Source organism: Lagopus leucura, unplaced genomic scaffold, assembly GCF_019238085.1.
Source record: "Lagopus leucura isolate 7727_CA_CO unplaced genomic scaffold, USGS_WTPT01 Super-Scaffold_100019, whole genome shotgun sequence".
Classification (NCBI taxonomy): Eukaryota; Metazoa; Chordata; class Aves; order Galliformes; family Phasianidae; genus Lagopus; species Lagopus leucura.
Genome location: NW_024962273.1, coordinates 8,219,378 through 8,224,564, shown reverse-complemented (window position 1 = coordinate 8,224,564; position 5,187 = coordinate 8,219,378). Strand labels below are relative to the sequence as shown.

The window sequence follows — 5,187 nt, the reverse complement described above, 5'->3', positions numbered from 1 at the left end:
CTTCGTACCCAGAGGCGACCGTACTTGTTGTTTTTAATTATTTTTCACTGTTACCCAAACTGCTTTGGGTACTCCTGCCCAATTAAATCAAAGACACGGGCTTCTTATACACAATATGTTTAATATTTAATTTTAATTAAATTAATTAAATTGTTTATTTAATTTTATGTGCATTATTGTGCGCGGAGCAATGCAAAATTTATGATAGGGAGAATTTGTGGGAGCTTTCAAACAAGCTAATTACCGAGGTAAAAGGAGACTTCTGCTGTCTGCCCAGGGAGCAGGCATTCGACTGTAAGGAAATAACCAAACAGACGTCGTTTGGATGAAACAAGAGGTGGTTGCGCAGCATTCAGAACTATTTGTTTTACTGTACTTTGCCTTGTAACCATCACTTGATTGTCTGCAACAGATCTGACAACAGCCTGCTCCCACTCTCGGCGCAGGCAGGTGCTCAGGTGCTTAGTAGGGCCAGTAAACCTAACGCTGCAATAGCAATGGATGAGGAATATCGAAACCCAGCAGCTCGTGCCACACATGTACATTGTTGGTCACACCTGCAGCCTTTTTCCTCCCACTGCATTCATTTATCCCACAGGTAATATTTATGAGAGCTGCTGCTGTTCACTGAAAAGAACAGAAAACAGTCAACTGGCTTCATTCTTATCTCAAACTAGGTGTGTTTTTGGGTGGATTACATGTTGCCATAGATATTTTACAAAGGAAATTCTCTTTTTCACAATTTTCTCACTTGGTGGTGTGTTGTTCCGGGGAGTTCCATAGCATCACCTCCATTCTCACTATTTCTGGAGGAAGTTAATAGCCAAGAAAAAGCAGAATTATTTTTTTACGATTTGCCTGATGTTAGCCTGCAGTCTGCGCAGGAACACAGCCCCAGATCAGCTGTACACAGTGGGGCTGTGCTGTAGGTAATGATGGGTTTGGAACAGGCCCTTGCGGCTGATTTTTTCATCCCAGAGAAGGCAAAACCCAATGCTGCACCCAACTGCATTCATGAGAAAGGCACAGGGCAGTGTTTTGGCATTGCTGGGCATTGTTTTGGCATTGCTGGGAGTTGTTTTCTATGGAAAGGCAAAAGGAGTTAGGAGGATTCCTGACCAGGGTGAAGCAGTGATGGGCACTGTCCCTTTTCACTCTCCAAGGGTTAAAAACGACTTCACAGAAAACATAATTTCTCTGAGCACTGTGACAATTAAAACAAATGTAAATAAATGCATTTGCAGGAATAATTCATAGAATAATTAACAGCTCCTGGGCCCCAAGAGCAGAATGGCTAAAAACAATCTTCCTTGAGCGTCAGAGACATTCATAGAGCAATAGTTTTATTTCAGCAGATTAAATAGTATCATAAAAGTAGCTGATGATGCAGTAAATTAAAAATCAGACTGGGGCCGATTTTACAGCAGCTTTTTTTTGGTCTAATACAATTACCCATTTCTGGCTAAACATTAGTTTTAAATCAACAGCGTTTGTCACAAAGAATTTTCTCTTGAAATTATGAGAAGAATTTAAAACAAGAGCAATATTACCAGATACAGAAAGCCTGGAGAGATCTTAATACTGAGGGAGCACACATCAGAATGGCTCCTCGAGATGCAGTGCTTTCCCTACTGCTTTCCCTACTTTACCATGTACTCTCATGGGCAGAGCACCCCCTGCACAACATACCTCATGTACGTGCAGACCGTACCAGGCACATCCTCTCCAGTTCGGAGAGATACTCCGTCAGCTCTGCTTGCTCAGACCTAAAAGAGGAAGGAACAAGCAATGAAGATGGGACTGAGCCAAGCAGGGGCTTGCTGTCAGCTGGCCACTGAGCCTCGTCCATCCTTTTCCTTCTTTGGGAACTTGTGAGAAGACACTGGAAAAAAGAACAAGTGAATCAAGCCAATGGGTTATGGTAGAGTGGGACATTTCAAGGTGGGAATGAACGGGTATGCCAGCAACCAAGACACACACAGCCTGCCCTGAGTGCTTGCAATAAAGCGGGGAGAAGCTTGGAAATAAGGTGTAAGGTGTAAATCAGGGCAGGCAACTTGTAAGGGAGAAGTGGCTGTCTGATTTACAGGGTAAATTATTGGCTTCACTAGATTTCATTATCTTCACCAAACTGTTCTTTATATTTCACCATGTTTATATTTTATTCAGAGAGTTTTTCTGAGAAGGAGACTGAGCACACACGCTGTCACCATTTCCTCCGATGCGTGCAGGGCTCCCGGAGTTATTTATAAAGGCAAACTTTGACTTTTATAGGCAGGGCAAGATTATTTTCCCTAGCTAAATATATGTTTTAGTAAGTGTGCTAAAGGTACTTTAATAAATGTGCATGCTATCCGATGAACTTACCGCAACAGCTGCTGCGTGTCCATGCTGGCATGCTGCTCTAAGATTGATGGTGGAGGACTGGTAGGAGACCCTATCTCAGCACCCTTAGCTTCCCATGCACAGTGAATACATGCCCACAGCACCATCTGTGCTCTCTACTTTTGATTTTTTCTGTTTCTGACCAAAACAGAGCCTTGCAAGAATTGGCTTTGGCTGATCCCACTGTTGTTACTTGTGGGGTCAGGGGAAAAGGCACATAGGGTGAGTTTTCGCCATGTTCATAACTTGGGTAGAGACCTCACCAAAAAAGAGGCAAACAGAAGGGAGAAGTGTAAGGATGGAGGTTTTGTCAGCAAAAACCTGATTCCTCAGCTTACAGAAAGGACAACCTGTCCCTTCCTGCTCGTCACTTCCATCAACATACCTACACCGTGTGCTGATGTATATGCAATTTCTCTTTAACCCAACACTAGTTATTTTTCCTCTCCTTGTTCATGTTATCAGCTGTGGCATTACCCAACGTCACCTGCCCTTTCTGCAAGATGTATTCCCAGGCTCTCCTGTGTCTGCAGCTTCACTCCCATAGTCATGGTTGTAGGAAGGGACATCTTAGAATCATAAAACCACAAAACAGCTTGAGTTGGAAGGGACATTTAACTGCAGTCTGGTCTAACTCCCTGGCAGTGAACAGGGACACCTACAGCTCCATTAGGTGCTCAGAGCCTGGTCCTGCCTAACCTTGAATGGTTCCAAGGACATGCCATCCATCACCTTTCTGGGCAACCTGTTCTACTTGTGCACCAGCTAACAGGAGCAACTTCCAAACCTGTGCCCCAGGTTTCATGGTACCCAACATTTGAGTCAGCACTGCGGGTCTTAAGAAAGGGTAATTTCGACCTGATGGAGCAGAAACGCTCCATGGTGTTTTTCAGATCCAGCAAGCAAATAGCACCTCTAGCATGGCCACCCCAAGCTGTCATGGCAAGGCTGTATGCTGCGCCACGAACTGTGCATGCAGTCTACACTACTTTTTAATAGGAAAATAAACCTTATTTATATTGTTTTAATAGAGGAATTGATTGCTTGGTGTCCTTTTAAAGCAAATAAATTTTAATTCTGGATTAAAATAGCACTTCTGCACTTGAAATCATAGTGAATTTACAGTGGCAACAAAGCTTTCCCTTTTAGCTCTTTATGGGTTTGTCCAGCAGATAATCTTCATCAAAGGCATTTCAGAGCAGTTAACAGTGTATTTATCATTATGGCTGTGAGAATCAGAGCAACCTGATTGTTCCCACTTTATGGTGGTAGAGCTGAGGAAAAGAGAGCCAAATGATCTGCATAGAGTTGCATAAGGGATCTGTTACAGAGCTAGGGTCACCCCTGGGGCTTTCCTGCAAGACATGCTGAAGACTCAGTTTCATAGATGGGACATTTTGATATGCAAAATAACTAGTATAGGCTCTGGTTGAATGTGAAAACACTCATAAAAGAAATAGAGACTGAGATGAGCCTAAAAAGTGGGGAAATTGGTTGGTGAGGAGGGAGGCTGCTAATGAACTTCTTCCTTATGGGTCCCTTCCAGCTCAGGATATTTTATGATTCCACATAGCTGTCTGAAACATGTTCTTTATATTCCCTGCAATGCATAGGAGTTGGACTATAAGCAGAAGTCTTGTACACCAGGTGTAAGTCTAGAAGCAATTTTGCTTTGTTCGCAGTAGTGTTATTAAGCTCTTGCAGTAGGGGCTTACAGCTGATGTGCTGACAGGCTTAATTTCAGGAGCAATGTGATTAGGGCAATGGGAATGGCAGTGCTATGCCAGCCCTTGCTTTTACTGGCTGTGACGTTGAGGCAAAAACAAAGCCAAGCCCAAGAAACAAACTTTCTCCATCTGCAGACAACTTTTGATTTTGGAGGTGTGCACCAGACGAACCACAATGACAAGCCAATTCCAAACCAGTGGAGGTCCGCGAGTGCTTTTGCTAATATTTATTTTATGACACATTATAACCACTGTGTGCTGCTGTTGCTAGGACCCCTTGGGAAATAAAACTGGAGAGTGCAGTTGTGAGAGCCAAGAGGCCACAACTTTATTAAATGTGATGCAAACCGTGCACGTAGGGGCTCTCTGTCCTGGCTGAGGGTGGGCAGAAGTGGGGCTGGATCCTTCACTCTTGATAAGAGAGGAAAACTCAAATGTAATGAGTTTGTGCAGCCTGAGTTCCAACCTCGTTAAAGTGCCATTTCCTTCTCCTTGTAGATCCATACCTGCTCTGGTCCTTTCCTAAATATTAATCATTTGTCTGCTGGGACCATGCTCATTTTCCATTTTGTTCCACCAGCATTTTTAGGGACTGAATAATTGCGCTCTGGAAGCAATTATAAACCTGGTTAACTCTTTCCTTTCACATCTTCTCTTCCAATCACATTGCTATGCACTGTTTTTAAGGGACATGGGAGGCTGATTCCTCATTCTCTCACTGTCTGATGGATCTTGGAGGTTATACAGAAAAAAAACAAACAAAAAAAAAAAAAAAAAAAAAAAAAAAAAGAAAAGAAAAAGAGGAAAGAATATTGATTCCTTCTCAGACTTTTTTGAAATCAGTGGGTTTTTTTTGTTTGTTTGTTTGTTTTAGTTTCTATGAGAGATTGAAAGTGTGTGCAAGGACTCAATGGTTGGCCTGGTGGCCTCTTACTGATGCTCATTTCTAGATAGGGCCCGACAGCTCTCCATAGATGATACATTCATCTCTTTCCTTTTATTTTTATTTTTATTTTTATTTTTATTTATATTTATATTTATATTTATATTTATATTTATATTTATATTTATATTT

General features: G+C 42.2%; 1 long non-coding RNA gene across 1 annotated transcript in view; it reads right to left on the bottom strand.

Moving 5' to 3' along the window:
• Window positions 1-1,705: 1,705 nt before the first annotated feature.
• The window catches only part of LOC122183731, a 181,033-nt gene continuing 177,551 nt past the window's right edge, over window positions 1,706-5,187 (bottom strand). The window contains exon 4 of the long non-coding RNA XR_006180341.1: window positions 1,706-1,766. This is a non-coding gene — a long non-coding RNA (uncharacterized LOC122183731). The remainder of the gene's footprint in view (window positions 1,767-5,187) is intronic.